Here is a 20,767-nt window from a genome sequence, read left to right as displayed (position 1 = left end):
GCACACTTTGCATGTCCGCACAGGTGATGGCAGTACTCTGACCAGCTGAAAGTTGTTTGGCTATTTCAGCACAGCGTTGGTCGTTTAAAGCAAAATTATCTTTGTGTGTTGTTATATTGATTTTTTTTTTTTAAATTTACCTACGAATGAGGCATTAACAACCTCAATGCATTATAGTCCTGATAAACTTATCTGCACTATTTTGGCCTATGTGATAGCTAACCCATTGACAAAAGAAATCCAAGCTGATAAAAGCCTTTCTTGGCCACTTTTTCGCCGGGTCAGACTGGAAAATCGTAACACAACGCAGGCCTCTTCCATGGGGCACCAAAAGGCAGCGATGAAAAAACCCCCTCACTTCCATATCCAGTGGAGTTGTAGTTTATTACCATAACCCTCCCAAGTCAAAAGGACACCAGTTTCAAGCCTTGCAACTTGCTGCAGACAGGGGTTTTCCCCTTCACCCCACTCTGCTGGGCCTCTCTACCTGTCCTCTCCTACTGTCTACAGGTCCCGAACATTAGAAAATAGAAAATGTGATGATCTTTGTGTGTCTCTGTAAAATGTGTGTATGTGTGCGTGTGTTTGGGTGTAACGGGCCTCTTGTTTGGCTGCGCGGCCTGTCCGTCACGGCGCGGGCCAATGGCAGGCTGCCTTATATAAAATGAGTGTTTTCAGTCTCTCCGGGTTGCATGTACTGTATGTGGAGCAGTGTACAGTGAAGCGGAGGCAGAGCGGCTCCGCGAGCTCCTCTCCACTTTCCCATAGAGAAACCCTGACTGGCCGCTGAGGGCGAGCCACACACACGCCCTCACGCCCGGCGAGCCCGCGAGGTAGGCGCCCCCCAGCCCCAGCCCTCCCCGGGCGCACTCCCCTCACTTTCTGTTTTCCTACTCACTTGCGAGCCGCCGGGCTGCAGCCCCAAGGACTCCGCGGCAGGAGCAGCGGCGGCGGCGGCGGCAGCCGGTAGGGTGGACTTGAGGAAGACGGAGGGAACCCCGCGCGTCCGGAGCCGCCGCCAGCCGGCCCGCTCCCTGGACACTTTCCCCCTCCGCCAAAACTTTGGGTCGGAAGAGGTCGGGGGCGAGGGTCGCGGCGGCCGCGCCGGCGGGGGCCGGGGGCCGGGGGCCGGGGGGCGAGGAGGCAGTGCCCTGCGAGCGGGAGGCTGGGGGCCGGGCCGGGGAGCAGTAGGCCAGCCGGTGCCAGGCTGCGTTTGCAACCAGCACCTCTCGGCACACAGGCAGCGCCGCCCGAGAGGGGCACGGGCGCCGGGGCGCGGGCTGGAGCGGCCCCAGGAAAACAACAACAGAGCCCTCACGCCGGCGGGCGGCTCTTGGCCGCCCGGGGAGCCCCAAACTTCATCTCGGCGAAAGTACGTGGAGCCCTGCCTGGTCTCGGCAGCCGGGGAGGTGGGGCCTGGGGAGCCGGGGCAGGGGAGGAAGGTACGAGGAGCCAGCCTTCGGTGGATTTATTGAACGTTTCGTGTGCGTTGGTGACCGGGAACAGCAGCCCAGTTGCTCGTTCATCTGGAGAGTTGGGATTTGGGTGTTCCGGCCGCGCAGATCAGTGCCCTCTCACCCCCCACCCCTTCCCAAATGCGCGGCGAGTAGAGAAAGTGCTGCTTTAGTGCCAGAGTAGCCTGGAGGAAGAATAGGGGGAGAGGGGGAAGAGGGCGAGGGAGAAGGGGAGAGAGAAGAGGGAGGGAAGGGGGGGGAGAGAGGGAGACGGAGAGAGAGGGAGAGAGAGAGGACGGGAGGGAAGAGAGGAGGGGGAAGAGGAGGAGGGAGGCTGTGTCAGGATTTTGCTTGAATGTGGGATTATGTTGTGTCAATAAGTTTAAGGTGGAGAGAGCGAGGCAGAGGGTGGTGGTGGAGGGGAGGAGGAAGGCCTTGGCCGTTTAAAGTCTTATTTCTGAAGGTAAGTTACGGCTTTGCATGGTCGCGATGACAGAAAACTTGCAGATCCTTTATCCGGGGATGGGGTCGATGCCTCTAGAAAGAGCTCCCCAGCCCTCTTAAGCCACACTCGTGTTCCACTGTTATTTGCTGCGATCCGGGTCGCTAGTAAATTACAGAAATCAGACTCGAGGTTTCTTTTCCTCCTCCACCTCGTCTCGCTCACTCAACCTCAGAAATTTATTATTATTTTTTATTTATTTTTTGGTATTGTATGAAACTTAACATAACTGAGACCGAACCCGAGTCCTGTAATTTACAAGGACCCTGAATCCCACAATCTGGAACACGTTTATGTGTGAAATAACCGCGATCATTTCTGCTAAATGAGGAAGGTAAAACGAAACGATGCAAAAAGCTAAGACACAACATGTACGACAGGGGGGGGAGAGGGAGAGACAGAGAGAGAAGCTATTTTTTGCTTTCCTTTCTGTAGGAAGGAAAATAAAGCGTGCATTCCCCTTCCTTCCCGGTGTTTAGGGTCTAGTCGATATTTTAACTGTCTGAGGACAAATTAGTCCAGGTGGATCTTGTTGAAAAGTTTCGTGAGGTGGGGTGGAGGTGGGGGGGGGCGAAGGGGAAGGTGGGTGGAGGTTGTGGGGGATGGGGACAGAGCGAGCTCTGCCTCTGCTAATGGTCATTGGCCTGGGGCTTTGAAACCATTGCCTGTCCTGCTAATGACACGTCCAGTTCTCTTCTCCTGGCCACGGACGCGGGGCTGCCGTTCCTGGGGTGGCTGACTGGGACTGGGGTACTTTCCCCGCGCGGGGAGGGACGTTCTTCGCCATCCCCTGGGGTTGCCCACTCGCGGCGTGGGGGCCTCCACGCGGCCCCTCGCCCCTGCGCTTCGCCACCACCTCTGCTCGAGCGACTTTTGTAGGCAGCTAGCGGCCGAGGAGCGCGGGGGTCCCCAGCGCGGACGTCCCCGCGCGGCCACCCCGAGTCCGGCCCCACACGCTCTGCGCCGCGCGGTCCAAGCCCAGAATGGCAGCGCGGGGCCGGGCGCCGGAGGTGCCTCCCTGGGGGGCAGCGGAGGCTGAGGCAGTGGCGGCGGGATCTTCGCCGGGGCCCGCGGGAGGAGGAGGAGGAGAGGGAGAAGGAGGAGGGGAAGGAGGAGGAAGAGGAGGAGAGGGAGGCGTTTTCTGCCCAGACCGCCGCCAGTTCGATCAGGCACGGGCACGGGGACACCCCACTCGCTGCTCCTCCGTTATGGAAAGGTGTTTAGCAGACTTTTACGCCCGGAGTGTGGTATTTGCACTTCATTTTGTCCTCCCCCCTCTTTCCCAAAGCAAGATGGACTCTATTCTCTTTCTCTTTCTCCCTCTGCCTCTGCCTCTGTCTTGTCAGCCTTTAAGATCGACATTTTGTACTAAGATGCAAACTTGATGGTGACCAGCAACAAAGCCGGGGTGGGATCCCTCGCTCTCTTCCTCCCTCCTTGTTTCCTAGCTCCCCCCACCCCGACCTCGCAGACCTGGTGGCCCTGCACTTGCCGCTGTGGGCTTTGGCAAATATGTTTTCCCCGGTCGGTTCCGATCTCCTATCTAGGGATTGTGACCTGGGCTGGGTGTTTGGGAGACGGCTGTGGCCGCCCAAGTCTGAAAGGCTGCGATACCTGGACACGCTGCCGCCGTGGTGGCACCTCCCTCCGGCTCCTGGGCTAGGCGAGGCTCGGGCTGCCCATCGATCCCTATGATTTGGTTACTGGTATATTTGTCCTGGGGGCGATGATCACTTGTGCAAGTTGATGAATGATCGCGGTGTGGGTTTTGCGTTTGCAGAATGGATCAACTTTCTGCTTTATACATATGGGGAGTAGGAAGCGAGAGTGCTAGAGACACCCTAGAATACCAGCTGGACTGCCCCCCAGCCTCTGCCCTTTGAATATAGGGAGCTTCTTTGCCTTTCCTGTTCCCACAGTTCTCCAGTGGAGGGGTGGTAGAGAAAGGGGAAGGGTTAGTGGGAGCTGGACTCCTGGGTTTTGGTACCCTTTCTTCGTAAATGCTACAGGACTTGGAATTGTACTATTGTAAAGCCCTACCATTCTGATGATGTACCTTTATTTGATACTTTATAGGTCACTATCATATGACAAAGGCTTTGCAGCAGTTCATCTTCCTCTCTGTGTACTTTCCATTTGCCTCCTTGGGTAAGTATGCAAACTCTTCATACAGGGAAGCTGGGTAATTTTGTTCACATAGGAAGATGCTTTATTGGGATTACAGCACCCCCAGAAACCTTGTCTCACTGAGTTTCCCACAGCATAAGTCAGTTTATCATTCTTAGTGTTTAGAATTCAGCTGTGGGTTATTATTAAGATAATTTAAAATGTTCATTTCGTATTCATCTACAAGTCATTGTCATTTCAAAACTTATTTTCAAATAGGCATTTTAATTTATAATGAAATTTTACATAGCTTTGAAGGTCTAATAAATTTAATGCTAGACAATACTATAGAAATATTGCAGTGTATGAGTGGAGAGAATTATTAAAAACCCAAGGAAGTATTGTGCAGAAGGCCTCTTTAATTATAGTGACTGACATTTGCTTGCTCTCTCAAGTTCTCTGTCTTGAGTAACCTGTGGTGTTTGTAACAGTTACTTTTGGGGTGGGGAAAGGTGGGGTTGGCAGGGTAGTAAATCTAGTGTTTACTGCACTAGTTTGATTCAAAACATCATAATTTCTTTCAAAACGTACATGTTTGGAGAAATTAGGAACAATTCGGTAGCCTGTAAATATCATAAACAATGACTTAGAGATCTGTTGGTAAGTGCCTTATTCGGATATATGACTCCCAAATGGAAAAATCTGAGAAATATGTGTGGGACACTAAGTGTGTGGAAAATTTGTGAGAGGTAACAGTGTGGGTGAGAACTGAGGGTTTATAGAGCATTTGAAAGCAGCACAGTGAGCCCAGTCTGCAGAAAACCACCTTGCAATTTTGCTCCTCCATTGTAAAGGAACATCCCAGGTACTTGTGAGTTGATGTTTGGAAATTAGTAATAAATTGTGTAAATAAACTGGGATGCTTTATAATATTACCATAGTGAAATTAGAGATTGTATTTTGTGAATGAAAATGAACTTAATTTTTTCCATGAAAGTAAATTTAGAGACCTCGTCTGTAGCGTTTCCTAGATCGCTGGGATATTGTGTACATTAACAAAATTGTTGTCTTAGTATTAAGAGGAATTGAGTTAGGCTGGGCATGGTGGCTCACACCTGTAATCCCAGCGCTTTGGGAGGCTGAGGCAGGCGGATCACCTGAGGTTAGAAGTTCAAAACCAGCCTGGCCAACATGATGAAACCCTGTATCTACTGAAAATACAAAATTAGCTGGGTATGGTGGCACACATCTGTAATGCCAGCATCCCGGAAGGCTGAGGCAGGAGAATCCCTTGAATTTGAGAGGCGAAGGTTGCAGTGAGCCGAGATCGTGTCTCTGCACTCCAGCCTGGGTGCCAGAATGAGACTCCCTCTCAAAAAGAAAACAGAAAAAAAGAGGAATTGAGTTAGAGGACTGGACCTTTCTGGAGGTGTCCATTTGGTAACAAAATATACTTTCATATTATTGAGGACTTTAGATGATCTGTATAAGTTTTGCATCAAACTTTTTTTATGGAATATAAATATTGCATTACTGCTGATAATTAGGTGGTTTGTTTAATTAGAGGCCTCAGAACATGTCACATATATAACAGGCCATTTGGAGTGGTCAGAATGAGAAGGTTCTATGAGATGAATTTAGTGCACGCTAAAATACGTGGATTTCATTGTCTTTGAGATTTTTAAAGCTTGTTTGAAAAGTTTCACTTTTGGCAAGAGTATTCAAAATGCATTCCTGATTACTAAAGAACACCGCATATATACATGTTAGGCACATTATTTTGTTCATTGCAGCAAACTTTTAATATCACTTCTTTCCCCATGGAAATGTAGTTGACCAATTCAAAAATTAATATGGGAAGTTTGTCATACTGAGAATAAACGTCTGTTAAGTACTTGTATTTCTTTGAGATATCAAGTGACTACTTCATTAAAACAATATTTTCAAGAACAGTCTTGGTCTTTGAAGTCAGTGAAGTAGTTCTGATTGTGTAAATCTTGTCATAGTGATCTAAAGAAAGTCATTTTGACAATGAATTGCCAGTTATTGGCATCTAAAATGTATTTATTAGATTTGAGGCTTACTTATCAAAATAAAAATTTAAAGAAGTTTTTGCTTCTCCATTTCCAAGTGTTTCCAAAGTTCCCATTTTATTATTCTGCCTGTCTCTGTTAGGTTCTGAAACTGAAGCCTTAATTTGCATTTCACATTTAATGCTAGCTATGGAAAAGGTGGCTCATCTATATTGTTTCATAATGTTACCTCTTTGAGGTACTGTGGCAGTTTTAGGAAAAAATATTTTCCTAGAGTCTTAGCTATCTTAAAAAATTTGCAGTTTTTGAGACATTAAAAAAATCTATATTTATCTTTGTATCCAACATTTTTTTTTTAAAGTTTAAGGTTTAAGAATTTTTGAGATAGTTGTGCTTTTAACATATTTTGAAAATCTTACATATAGCACCTTTGACCTTATAGATCTGACTTTTATATTTAATCCATTAAAACAGATTCATTTAGACATTGAATTTAGAACATGTCCTTGAATGAAAGCAAGGATGCACATATAATTACAGTTGGCTTGTGCTGTAAGTAATAATGTAGTTGATAAGTTCTCTATATGTTGTAAAAATAAGGAAAGAAGAATAGGTCTGAAAATGTTGTGTAACCCATGAAAATCTAACTCAGTAGCTAAGTCATACTCTTCAGTAAAATTGCAATTTCTAATTATTAGTCATTAGTCAGCATGCTAACAGTATATGTTTTACTACATTTCATAAAGAACATGGGCAAAAGCAAGGGCTATATTTTTAAGTAGATCTTGTCATGAGTGCCAATTACTTTTATATTAGAAATCTTTAATAGAAATAATAAAGGCTTCACAGCTTTATCCTACTAAAAAAAAAAAAAACTTTTTGAAAACAGTTTCATTACAGATGTGCCCTTTTGCTGTAGCACAGGAAGTTCCTGAAATTATTATTAGTGTCTCACAAAAGTACATAAAATGTTTGCAATTGTTGTATCAAGTACTCCAAATTACTAAATTTAGGCATTAATTTTAACATATTACATTACCACCAGTGTGGCATACTTGTGCTTTAAGATTTAAACTTAAGCAGGTGCTTAACTGAAGAAGAGGATGCTTTTCTTGAACTTGTAGCTTGAAGTCCATCTCATTGTTTAACATTTCACCACTGAGGGTACCTTTTGAAATGGGCCTGGGTGGTATCTGTCCTGTATTTTTAGTCAGATTCCTTCTTGTCACTGTGAAAGAAAAAGAAACCCAACTTCTCTAAAGACATTGTCATCTTACTGCTTTGTTTTTATCGTGTGTCCCAGGGAAATGAGATACAGGCAGTCCTCAAGCTACACTGAGAAACACTGCTATGAAGGGAGTAGGTAAAGAGAAAGACTGAGACTGAATGGAGCTTCTTCCAGCTTGAAGATTCTGTGACTGTCATTCAGTCACTGGATGTTGTACTACCTCAAGGGCAGTCATCACATACTGTGTCAAATTGAAGATATTTCTGTATTTTAAGTCATACCTGTGGAAAGCACTTTTTGATTACAACTTCACTCAACATTCGTATGTGATATTATCCTTTAGAAGGCAATTATATTTCCTTGAAATGCCAGTAGATTATTTCAAAACTGCACAGATATACCCAGAAAATCCTCATATATTAATGGGGATTGTTTTCATTTTTTTTTTCTTTCAAGGAAACAGGTAAGGAATTGAAATAAGTGCCAATTACATGCGAGAATGCAAAAGAAGGCAAGCCGGTAAAGAATTTCATCTAAAAGTATATATAAATAGAAGATGAGAGAATGAAAGACTTAAAAGATTAAATGTAGACCATGAAACATTAATATACCTACCGAAATGTAAACTTAGTAAGTTAAAATATGTAAATCAGCTTAAGAATCTAGGTAGCGAAGTAACTTCAGATAATGAGAAGGTATGTATGAAATACAAAGTAACAGGCTAGGTGTGGTGGCTCATGCCTCTAATTCCATCACTTTGGGAGGTAGAGGTGGTCGGATCACCTGAGGTCAGGAGTTTGATACCAGCTTGGCCAACGTGGTGAAACCTTGTCTCTACTAAAAATACAAAAATTATCTGGGCGTAGTGGCAGGCACCTGTAATCCCAGCTACTCAGGAGGCTGAGGTAGGAGAATCCCTTGAACCTGGGAGGCAGAGGTTGCAGTGAGGTGAGACTGCACCACGGCACTCCAGCCTGGGCAACAGAGTGAGGCTCTATCTCAAAAACAAAATACAAAAAACCCCCACAAAGTAACAATTAATGAGAAGGAAATTTTAAAAAATTAAAAATGTTTTAAAATGTTGATTAAATAATTAAATCAGTAAACATGGTCCTCGGATGAAAAGTTTGGGGAATAAAACAGAAAATCCTGGAATGGAATAACTGAACTCCTAAAAAGAGCATACAAGGTTGCATTTTTTGTAATATGAATGATTAAATAAAAGACCAATAACTTACTTTAAAGGGGAAATAAGAATGGAGATAAAAATTATTCAAAACAACTGTATTTCTCAAACACTTTTGACTGAGGTATATTATAAAAAATACCCTTAATACCCATTCCACCTAAAAGAACTGCAGCAAGTTATCTGAAACAGGACAAAGTGTAGTGCCCTCTGATATTTTTTGTTCCTAACTAATCTTTATAAATCCAATCTGTTTCAAGTCATTTTATTAAACAAAAAATATTAGATATTATCTGCTTAATTGATTTCATGACTTAGAGTTTGAAAAACACTGACCTAGAGTGCTTGCTAGCCTTCTTAGAAATAGAGGTCTCTAGGCCTCATCTTTTGATACTCTTATTCAGTGTTTCTGGGGTGGGTCGATGGAGTTTAGATTTTAGCATGTATAGCAGGTGATTCTGAAGCAAGTGGGAGGTCCTCCGACTGGCTTCGAGAAACCTTGGCATGAAGGACAGATGGCCCAAGATTGGATGGGAGTCATGCTCTGAATGTGGTACTGAAGTTCGTTGACTTATGAGGTGTTTTCCGTCTTTACCATTCTTTGGCTGTATTTCAGTCAGCATATTTGCAATACTGAGAAGGCCCTCATCACCCTCTGTAGATGCTCCTGTAGTAGGACATACAGTACAAGGAGCAGAGGCATTACCACCAAAGAGCTCTAGGTTCCACTCCTGCTGCCTCTATTGCTTATGAGGTGAGGGACTCTGAGCATGTTACCTCACATCCCTTAAACTTTCATTCTCATATGTGCACAATGGATATGGTAATATTTATCATGCAATAGTACAGGGATTACACAAGACAGTAATAAATGTAGGACCCTTATTCACAGTCAGCACTCAATATGTAGTCTCTGTTTTTATACTTGTATCTCATCTCACCCTGTCTTCCACTGTTTGAAATTTCTCAAAGCCTTTTAGGGTTTTTTTCCCCCCTCAAGTGATTCTTACCTCTAGTTATCATGAAACATTGGTATATGTTTAATTAGACATGAGGTGCTGGACAAGTAATTTGTTAGTGAAGGAAATAAGAGTAACTAGAAGGAGAAAAGTCAAGCAAAGCTGAGGCATGCCACCGTGAGGTACAGTGCTCTTTCAGGTTTGGGGAATGATTTTCCCACCTCTTTAAAAAGGCAGAGTATCGGATGAGAGAACAGCCCTTTTCATATTTCAAGGTACTTAGTTGTCAGCACAGGGCATTTTCACTGGTGACTGATAGATGCTAGAATGTCTTAGAGTATCAGTTCTCAAACTTTCTCCCATCAAGACATATGTATAATCCCAGCCCTTTGGGAGGCTGATGAGGGAGGATTGCTTGAGCTTAGGGGATTGAGACCAGCCTGGGCAACATAGTGAGACCTTGCCTTTACTAAAAATAAGGGATGTGAGGTAACATACTCAGAGTCCCTCACCACAAATTAGCTGGGTATGGTGGTGTATGCCTGTAATCCCAGCTACTCGGAGGCTGAGGCGGGAGGATCACTTGAGCCCACCAGGTTGAGGCTGCAGTGAGTCGTGATCATGCCACTGTACTCCATCCTGGGTGAGAGAGCAAGTCTGTGTCTCAAAAGAATCAAAATAAAAACACGTGACCAATGTTTACATATGGGACATTATGATTTCCCTGGTTAACAAACACAGATAAATTATGGTGTGGGTTTTATAGGTAGTTCACAGTGAGATAAAGCCACTCCTTTAAAAAGAAATCAAGAAAGCTTATCAAAATGCAAGTGAGAATGGTGTTATAAGAAAAATTTGAATATACTTAACATACACATGGAAAATTGTGGTACTTTAACTGTTCTAATTACTTGGGGCACTCCTCATAAACAAAACTTATCCTTGTGTCAAGGCATGGAGATTGAGAAGTGTTACATATGTAGTGCAGCACATTGCACACAATAGGCACGTGAAAAGAGGGGCAAGCTAAGGAAAAGATAAATGGGGAATATGTCAAATCCGTGAAATCTCAAACATTGTGAAAACCAAAAGCCAGGGAAATATAAAGAAAGTACAGAAGACTACAGGTATCAGGGTTTTCAAGTGGTACTGTCTTACTCAAATATACATTGACTCTGACACAAAAATTTGTGTAATTAGTCTCAACAATCATTAAATTTATTTGAATAAGTTAAAATTAAGTGACTTCAGCGTTTCCTAATTTTTAAGGTTATATTTGCCAGGAACATCTTCCTGCTTTGCTAAATTTTAATTTGGTGTACGTTTTTGATCTCTGGTAAGTTAATAAGCTCTGTGTATTTTGAAAATGCCTTTGTACTTTGATGTAGCGGTATTGGAAATGGATTTACACACAAAAAGGTTTTTTTTCCTTCAAAAGTGTGGCGTCAAAACTCATTTGGTAGCAAAACCTAACCCAGACTGTCATGCAGTTGTTTAAAGTAGTTTTCAAGCCCTCTTAATATATTCACATATTTTGCTGGAAAAAATAGTATCGATTAATTGTGAAATATTATCCTAGATCTCTCTAGGAATGTTATGTAATATGTGCTATATGTACCATTTTGCCTTTTTAAACCCCACAAAAATCTAAATCCTGAAGCATATCGGAACCTAAGAGTTTTAAATAAGGGATTGTGGTCCTATTGCATTAACTTCCTTGGTTGGTAGAGTGAAATTCTCCGATATTCCTAACCACTTAACCCAATGAAAAATTACTTTGCTAACTTTGATCACTAATCATTGAACAATTTAAGTTCCTTGCAAGCTAGCAAATCATGGAAGATTTTTTAACATTATATATTACCTCAGTCAAACTTGTCTGTGGAAACCCTGTGGTTCCAAATGTACGCGTGTAAGGCATAAGAGGATATAAAGTCAGGTAAGCAAAATAGTAGTCATTGACATCATTTGTACCATCTAAATTGTGCCAAGTGAAAGCCCTCTGGGTAAGGAAAGCTTAAACCCATGCAGAACCTGGTTAGTTCACATTTCACTGAACCTCTTATATTCCATTTTGACGCAATGATTCCTTTGTTGTTGTTTTTAGTTTTATTAAACAGACACACACTAAAACCTGCATAACATTTGAAACCTGTACTGTGTTGAATGTTTCCTATGTAATGTTGAACAAAATTCAGGCTACTTTCATTAATTGTTTACTGTTATTAGAGGTTATATTTCCTTTATTATATTGCCACCTGCACATGTTTTTTTTCCCCCATCTATCAGGAAAATAAAAATAGAAAATGTTTTCTGTAATTTAGCCTGTTCTCAGATGAGAATGTTTTCAGGTTATATGGTTTTATAGAGGTTCTAGATATCTTTATTTTCAACAATAACTATGAAACGTTCATATCTTGTCTTTTAATTTCCTCTAAAACTACTTTAGAAAAATGAAAACTGTCATGGGGGAGAGTCTATATGATACTCTAGAAATAAAGCAATAGCTTTATCTGGTTTGTTATGGTAAGACTTAAATCAGTCTTCATTTGATATAGACTGAAACTATTAATGCCAAAGAATTGTTTATTGATAGGACTTTCATTATTTATTTATATGACTAGGTTCATTGGTGTAGGAAAGCCACAGATTAAGTAATTCAGAGGGATTCATATTAGCAATGCTGATTCTTTTAGTATTAAAAATGCTGACTTGTTTTTCAGCTTTCAGTGTACCTCTCAAAACTCACCCAAGTGTAGAGTTCTCATGGACTGCAGAGGGAAGGTGGTGGAGCATGGAACAAAATGAGAAAATAATTCTTTACATCCAGCTGTCAGACTTTGATTATCTTTTGAGTTACTGAAATTATCACTTACTTTCTTCCCTCCCAGGTTTCCCTTCCTTCCTTTTTCTCCTTCCTTTCCTTCTCTTCTTCTCTCTCATCTCTTTTTTTCTCTCTCAGTCTATTATATTTGGTATACTGCATACAAATATATATTTGGTGATACTGCATACAAATATTTTAGAATGGGAATATGGAGTTGACATTTCCTTTCTTAAAACACTTTTGTTTGAGTTTAAAGATCTATTTGTAGTTTTTGAGTCTTTTTGGTATTTACCACTGCCCATGTAAAAAATTATGGATATATGAGCTTGAGACTTATACACATCCCTACATATAAAAGTGTCGATTAGGAAGGGATTGTAAGTAACCTTTAGCAGGGCTATGTGAAATAAAGGTACCGGGTGTTTTTATGAAAATAATGGAAATAAACTCCTTATCCAAACATTTTTAGTTTTAGGTTGATAGAACGACTACACAATTTCATTTAAACTTCAGGAAAGTTGAATGCAGTCTTTAGAAGTTTCCCACATAGTATTTTACACTGGGAGGAAAGGAGAAAGATAGTCTACACTAAGGGCTGCCTTATGAGGCACAGTTTTGTTTTTATTACTTTATTTTTTACAACGTCTTTCTGATGAGAAATACCTGATTTTAATGACAAGGAAACTAAGTCTCAGGTTGAGTAACTTGTCTGAGGTCGCACAGCTGGTAAGTGATCATGCCAGGCTTAGCCTACCTGTCTGCAGTGCCACAATCTCTTGAGGCTTTTTCTGTATTTACCTGCTGTAAGGGCCAAATTCCAAGAAGTTAAAAATGAAAGGTTTGAGACAACTTTTAGCTAAGCATTCTCCCCAATTTTTTTTTTTTTTTTTTTTTATATACTGGAAGAGAAGTATTCATTTTCAAGTGATAAGGTTGAAACTCTGTACTTTATCACTTCTAAGGAAAGTTAGGGAAAAGAGCTCTGACATGGGGCTTATAAATTTTCATCTGTAAGATCATTGTCAAAGAATAAGCCTTTGTTTATAAATTTAGCATATGATATTTAGTCAGCTTTCTTTCTAGTTGGTATATCTAGTATAGAAATGTCTATGGCAGCTGTTATTTTTAATATTTATTAATTCTTCTGGTATATCAGTAGAAATGATTTGTTCTTTCATGAGAAGTTGCGTTTTCTTAGCTGAATATTCTATGACGTTTGTGCTCTGGTTCTTTTTTTTCTTTTTGAGGCAGAGTCTCACTTTGTTGCCCAGGCTGGAGTGTAGTGGCATGATCTCTGCTCATTGCAGCCTCTGCCTTCTGGGTTCAAGCTATTCACATGCCTCAGTATCCCAAGTAGCTGAGATTACAGGTGGGGGCCACCATGCCCGCCCAATTTTTGCATTCATATTTTTAGTACAGACAAGGTTTTGCCATGTTGGCCAGGCAGGTCTTCAACTCCTGGCCTCAAGTGATCCACCTGCCTCGGCCTCCCAAAGTGCTGGGATTACAGGCATGAGCCACCACGCCCAGCCTGTGCTCTGTACTTTTTAATACTTAATCGGTGAATATATTTTACTAAAGAAATGAACAGTATAACATGGATAGTTTTATAAAATGGTTAGTTCTGACATTTGCTTTGAAAGGCAGTTTCATATTAGTGGAAAAATTAATAAGCAGATTCATGGCCTTCACTTCAGAGTGCCTGATCAAACATGAATCAGATATAGGGTCAGTCAGCAGTTCTAATTAATCAGTTTAGGAAGTGATTTAAGGGTGCTTTTTATTTTACGTAAGGAACTTATTTCTGCTATGCTAAGTGGAAAAGATTTCATAAATTACACTTTTGTGTAGAAGTAGCAAAACATTTATAAAATACAGCATAATGTGGATTTTTGTACTAAGAGCCCTATTCATCTGAAATTAAAATCTTTGATCTTTGTAAATTCAGCAAAGTCAGAGCCTAATTCAGATATAGAAGATTAAAAGTTTGTTTTTTTTTAACTGTCTTTTCTTTTTCCCTGATCCATGAAACATGGAAATAGGATGTCTATTTTAGCAAAGTAGCTTATGTGGATGATGATCTTACTAAGAATGTGCTCTTCTTGCATTGTTTTAGCTGAACAATGCTTTACCAAACAAAGGTGCTGGTCTTCAGTTTGTCATATTTCATTCCCCCATAAAAACACGATTTTGGCCGGGCGTGGTGGCTCACGCCTGTAATCCCAGCACTTTGGGAGGCCGAGGCGAATGGATCACAAGGTCAGGAGATCGAGACCATCCTGGCCAACATGGTGAAATCCTGTCTCTACTAAAAATACAAAAATTAGCCGGGTGTGGTGGCACGTGCCTATAATCCCAGCTATAATCCCAGCTACTCAGGAGGCTGAGGCAGGAGAATTGCTTGAACCCAGGAAGTGGAGGTTGCGGTGAGCTGAGATTGTGCCACTGCACTCCAGTCTGGCTCTGTCTCAAAAAAAACAAAACAAAACACCATTCACATTGGTTGGTAAACTGAAATTAATTTAAACTTTGTGTCATTTAACACCTTTCTTTCTGCTTGTATTTTTTTTGGGTGATATTCGAAGAATATTTTCCAAATTAAATAATTAGACCAAGAGCTGGTGAGACTGGGGTAGCAGAAACTTTTACCAATTTTTTCAACATTCATCGATTGAGTGCCTAAAGAATGTTAGTGCTTGACCTAGACTTTGCAGATAAAGAGATGAATATGGACTAACCCTTGTCCTCAAAGCAAACGTGTTCCGCTGGCTGGAAAAGGCTAGTAGATGTCAATATCTATCATATAAATTAGTCTGTGCTAATTGTTTTAATAGATATGGTATAAAATAGTGCTGAGTAAAGACCTGAAAAACTGGCCAGTTCCAGCATAGGAGCTAGACGTTGAAATATGGGATGAGTTTCTTGCTGTGGCACTATGTTTGCCCACTAAGTTTGTAAAACTAATTTGGCCTAAGCATTATAATGAATTTTTAAAAATCAGGCTTCTCACTATAATTTTATTTTTATTTAAATAGTAGTTGATCCTTTGGCTTCTGGTATTTTCAAAGGCTGCTGACTTTTTTTGATAAAACTTTAAACTTACATTAAAATTATATTTCAGTCAAGCGTTTTGGACTTCCTTTTTTTTTTTTTTTTTTTTTTCCTTTTTTTTGAGACCGAGTTTCGCTCCTTACCCAGGCTGGAGTGCAGTGGCGCAATCTTGACTCACTGCAGCCTCCGCCTCCTGGGTTCAAGCAGTTCTTCTGCCTCAGCCTCCCGAGTACCTGGGACTACTACGGGCATGCGCCACCATGACCAGCTAATTTTTTTGTATTTTTAGTAGAGATGGGGTTTCATCATGTTGACCAGTATGGTCTCCATCTCTTGACCTCGTGATCCACCCGCCTTGGCCCTTCCTTTTTATTTATTGCTATTAACGTTACAATATGTAATGACAACATGATTGATGGAACCAAAGGGAATTGTTGAGTTATATAACATCTAAAAGAGCATTCCACGTACACCAAATAATGTTAAAAGCACACTTAATAGATGGTAGGTTTGAACTGGATGTACAGGATACCAAATACATGCCAACAAAAACATTACTACTGTAGCTGATACTTTTAGTTAAATAAATTATACAAATTGGGAGTATATTAGTAAGCATTCTAGCCCAAGTAGTAACACAACATGAGATTCCAAAAAAGTAAAAATGTGTTTTCCTGCCTTGAGGACTGTTAGATTACAAATTATGCTCAGTGCTTCCATCAAGCAGTTTTTAGGTTTTGCAGGATATCTTCAACCTGTGCTTACACTTGTGACTTCTCTCATGGTTTAGTAAGCCATGGACTGGAGAACACCCATGAAGTTGGTCTGTCTTCTTTTTTTTGCATAGTGATGTAGGTCTGGTCTTTCATTCATGATTTTTGTATTTGTTACACTTCAGAATTTATGTGTTTTCAGTCAGTTTTACTTGTGGCCCTTATTTGACTGGTCACTTTTTGGACATCAGCCTGGTTTAGATTAAAACTTTGTGCTCGGTGTTCCAGATGCCAGTGTGCTTTAAAAACAAACACATTCATAGGTGAAATCATAAAGAAGAGGCTGACCTGGGAAGAATTTTTTCATAAGTTCACATCAGTAATGACCCCCAATGTTTACATTAAAGCAGCAAAGGGAAACAGAGACACATGGAATAGTAACTGTGAGTCTGTCTTCCGTTCTTTGTCTTGGGGTTGTTTGACATCATGGAAGCACAACCATTTGGATCTTGTTATGTACCGATCTTCATGGGAATAAGAACTTCCTTTAAAGTTTTGTATGTGGACATGCATTCTTATCTCTTTGGGTGCCATATATGCTTAGACCTAGAGAACATGTTCAGATTGTTGTAAGATACACCTGGGTTTTTTTATGTTAATTGTTTTCTACAGATAATCTCTGTATGAGTGATGCAAGTCCGTAGAAGTTTTTTATCGTTTTCTGAAAAGTTTTGAGGAATGGGATCACACATGAGCACAGAGTTGCATATTTGAGGACCTGGTCTCACACATATGGTGATGTGTTTACTGCATAAGGAGCTGTGATCATGAATCAGTTGTTGTTTCTTTTTCTTTAATTTTTTTTTTAAATGTGACCTTATATGTTATTTCTGATCTATATATTTCAAAAACAACTAGATGGCTTTTCAGGCTAGTATATCCTTAAGGATTAGGATGATCTGTACTTTCTTCATTAAATGGATGTTTTTCTGAAAAGTTTCGATTTAGTTTTTCAAATAGAACTATATGTATATATTTTGATATGCTATAATTTCGGATTCCTCATATTTATATTTAATTGATCTTCAATTAGCAGTGGCTGTTGGTTTTACAGATGGAAGCTTTAATATTCCCAGGTCTCTATAGTAAGTAATCAATGGCCTGTGAAGTATACATAAGGGAGCTATGAAAAGGATCACAGGAACACAGTACTAATCATTTTGTGAAGAGGAATAATCTTTTTTTTTTTTTTTGAAGTGGAGTCTTACTCTGTTACCCAGGCTAGAGTGCAGTGGTGTAATCATAGTTCTATGCAGTCTCAAACTCCTGGTCTCAAGCAATCCTCTTGCCTCAGCTTCCAAGCTGGGAACAAAGGTGCATGCCACCACACTCAGCTAATTTTTATTATTTATTATTTCTTTGTAGAGATGGGGTCTCACCATGTTGCCCAGGTTGGTCTTCAACCCCTGGGCTCAAGTGATCCTCCTTCCCCAGCCTCTCAAAGTGCTGAGATTACAGGTATGAGGCACTGCACTTGGCCAGAACAATGTTTAGTAAAGCAATAAATCACCCTTTATCATAACTGTTTGTGTTATCTTTATTTTTTGCAACATATAATTATTATTATTTTTTAAATCTACATTTTTTTTTCTTTCTTTTTTATTTTTATTTTTTTAAAGACGGGGTTTCACCATGTTGGTCAGGCTGGTCTTGAACTCCGACCTCAGGTGATCCGCCCGCCTTGGCCACCAAAGTGCTTGGATTACAGGCGTGAGCCACCACACCCGGCCAACATATAATTATTGAGGACCCATAATGTATAAAGCTGGGTTAGGAATTCTGGAGCTTGCGGAATAAAAAGGCAGCAGCTCTGGTCCCATGCTATTGCTGATGTAGTAGTGACATACCAAAAGTGAAATAGAAAGTAAACATGCCATAATACCCCTGAGTTGCAGGGATGATGAGTATAGGGTGATGAGTGATTAGGGAGGGAAAGTTGGGATGGAATTGAACTTTGAACTTTGGTCGTATAGCCAGATATCTGGGAATCCTCGCAAAATGCTTACTTAATCTATCAGAGAGAAAGTGGACCCAGTGGAGGGCCCAAGCTAACCCCACCTATGCCAAACACCTCACCCCAAATGTGTGATTATTCAAGTCAGTGACCTGCCAGGCTTTTAAAGTGCTGTTCCCCTCAGTAAAAGAATTTGAGCATGCATTCCTTGATGCGTATACATTTCTTTATAAATTACATATACTGGGCTGTTAATATAGTATGTGTATCACAATATATAAATAGTTTAGAAATTGAAAAAGATAAATTGAATATAAATAAAAATTTAGCATTTTCCTCTCACTCCAAGTGGACTATCTTGTTCATGTTTTTGGTGTACGAGAATCTCACTTTGGAGACCACTGGTTATTATTGAGCAGTGTCACACAAAATTTAGGTAAATTTTATGACATCAGGGACTTTGTTTTGTTCACTGCTTTATTTCTAGCATGTAGGACATGGTAGAAGTGCAACAGAAACTATTAAATGAGCATGTAGAATTAGACTGGTTGATAGGGATGAAAGCAGCCTAGCTCAGCATGAGGGATCTGGTAAGAAATGGGACAAGTTTTGTTTACTTTTTTATCTTCCCTGCCTGTAAAAGTACCTGCCACATAGTAGGGACTTGGGAACTGTTAGTTGGACAGTGTATAGTTCAGCATAAGGGATCTGGTAGAGGCCATAGATTTATAGACGTGAGAAGTTACATTCTGGAAGCTCCCCTAAAGCAGGACAGCATATAGAGATAGACTAGCTATGGGTGGGCAGAAAGATACAGCCCACGGGGGTCAGAGTATTAGCAAGAACATTTCTCAGGAGCGGCTTTGGTAACCTCATATCTTAAAGCAAAAGCTGTGACTGTCTTAAGCAATAAGATCTGGATCTTACTCATCTTTGTATCTCGAGTCCTAGGATGCAATATGGTAGTTGTCTGATAAATTTTTTGTTGAATTGAATTACTCTGTTTTATATTAATATTATGTACTGGGTATAGGAGACCCTGAGCCTGCTGGAATGGATCAGCATCAAGATCAGAGGCTTGAAAATTAATACTGCTTTGAATGAAGCAAAGCCAGTGATTCTGGAATTATGTCATATGTAGGTAATGGTTTTAAGCCCTGGAAGTGTTGCCGGTATGGAGGTACTCTAGCCACCAAAACTGCCAAATCACATTACGTGTATATTTATTTAAAGGTTGCTATTAGCATACTTTTATTTACATACTATCCATCAGGAATGTGGAGTTTGTGACTGAATTATTTCATGTATGCTGCTATCCTGTTCCTTCTTCCCTCATCACCAGAGTTGGGATATGTCTTGGATCACCCCAACCTATACTATTACAATTAGTACTGAACGTATTTATAAATAAATAAAACAAGGTAGTTTGTTTTCTCTCCTCTATTTGGAATTTTCTTACTCAGACTTCCTTCTTAAAATGATGGTAAAAATTCTTATTTTATATTCATAAAATAACTCTGTCATGCATTTACTTGAGCGTCATCAGAGTTGGGGAGAACAAACATTTCCTCCCTTAGCAGCACCTTTCTCCTTTAGAGGTTGGCCACGTGAAGGCATGGTTCTTTGGCTCTGATACACTGGTCAAGGCAGATACCCACTTTTTCCCTATCCCCGAGACAAATACCCCATTTCTATAGGACATGTTTGTTTAAAGCAGTTTCACATCTTCACAATTAATAAATTACAATACTCTAATTTGCATTTCTGATGTCTGTTTGATGTAGGAAGTTCCCTTTTGCCCTTACAAAGATAGCCTAGTCTTCCCAAGCTTCCTAGAGTTGAATAAAAGTTTCTTTCGGGAGCCCTTCTGCATGTTCTGCATGGTCTCCGGATTAATGCTTGAACAGTTAAGACTCTCACTCCAAGTGGACTATCTTGTTCATGTTTTTGGTGTACAAGAATCTCATTTTGGAGACCACTGATCATTATCAAGCAGTGTTTCTTTGCTCTCATCCTGTTAGTTATTAAGTCATCAATTCTTTATTACAAGTCTTTTACCCTTAAAGAGATGGTAGTAATAATATCTTACACTTCTTATTGCAACTTAGATTTTACATTGTGATTTCACTGATGTTACGTTGTTTGCTCTTTATAACCATGCTTTGAGGTAGGTAGTAAGGTGTCATTATTCCCATTTTACAGATGAAGGAACAGGCTCAAAGTTGTTAAGTGGCTTGACCTAGGATATTGAGTTAGCAGCGGCTTCCCTACGACAAGCACTCATATATTCTGGCCATTCCTCTAGAGAGCTGTCCCCTGTATAGTGCAAATTTATCTTTTTGAGCTAACATTTTTTTTCTTCTACTTAATTTCAACCTAAGATATTATAAATATTTGAAATAGCAATGGTGAAGAAAATCTAGTGCTAATTTTGTTCATGCCCTGTGAGCTACAAAATATTAGTTAAGGCCTATTTAGGGCCTTAAATTTTAGATGTACTTAAATTTATTTGTGCATTTAAATAAGTGTGCTAAAATTATGTAGAAAGACTGTCCATTTGACTTAATTTTTTCACAACTGGTGATGGCAAATTAAATGTATAGGGACCACATACTGACAAAGAATGAAATTTTAGGTGAGTAGTGAGATTTGTAAGTGAGATTTTGATTATGTTTGGATGTTAATCCCCCCCCC

General features: G+C 40.5%; 1 protein-coding gene across 13 annotated transcripts in view; it reads left to right on the top strand.

Moving 5' to 3' along the window:
- Nucleotides 1-666: 666 nt before the first annotated feature.
- BBX (BBX high mobility group box domain containing) overlaps nt 667-20,767 on the top strand; it is a 276,803-nt gene continuing 256,702 nt past the window's right edge. For 5 of the 13 annotated variants that reach the window (XM_032299204.1, XM_032299203.1, XM_032299202.1 and 2 more), the window contains exons 1-2: nt 669-833; nt 4,033-4,104. The gene's annotated coding sequence lies outside the window, so the exon portion shown is untranslated. Of the gene's footprint in view, nt 834-877; nt 967-1,238; nt 1,373-1,833; nt 1,918-1,969; nt 2,291-3,108; nt 3,204-4,032; nt 4,105-20,767 lie in introns of those variants that run through there. The other 8 variants (XM_032299198.1, XM_032299195.1, XM_032299188.1 and 5 more) reach the window with 7 other exon arrangements.

The sequence above is a fragment of the Sapajus apella genome, unplaced genomic scaffold (genome assembly GCF_009761245.1).
Source record: "Sapajus apella isolate SASKATOON/1434 unplaced genomic scaffold, GSC_monkey_1.0 scaffold40, whole genome shotgun sequence".
Classification (NCBI taxonomy): Eukaryota; Metazoa; Chordata; class Mammalia; order Primates; family Cebidae; genus Sapajus; species Sapajus apella.
This window is presented reverse-complemented; position numbering and strand designations above follow the sequence as displayed.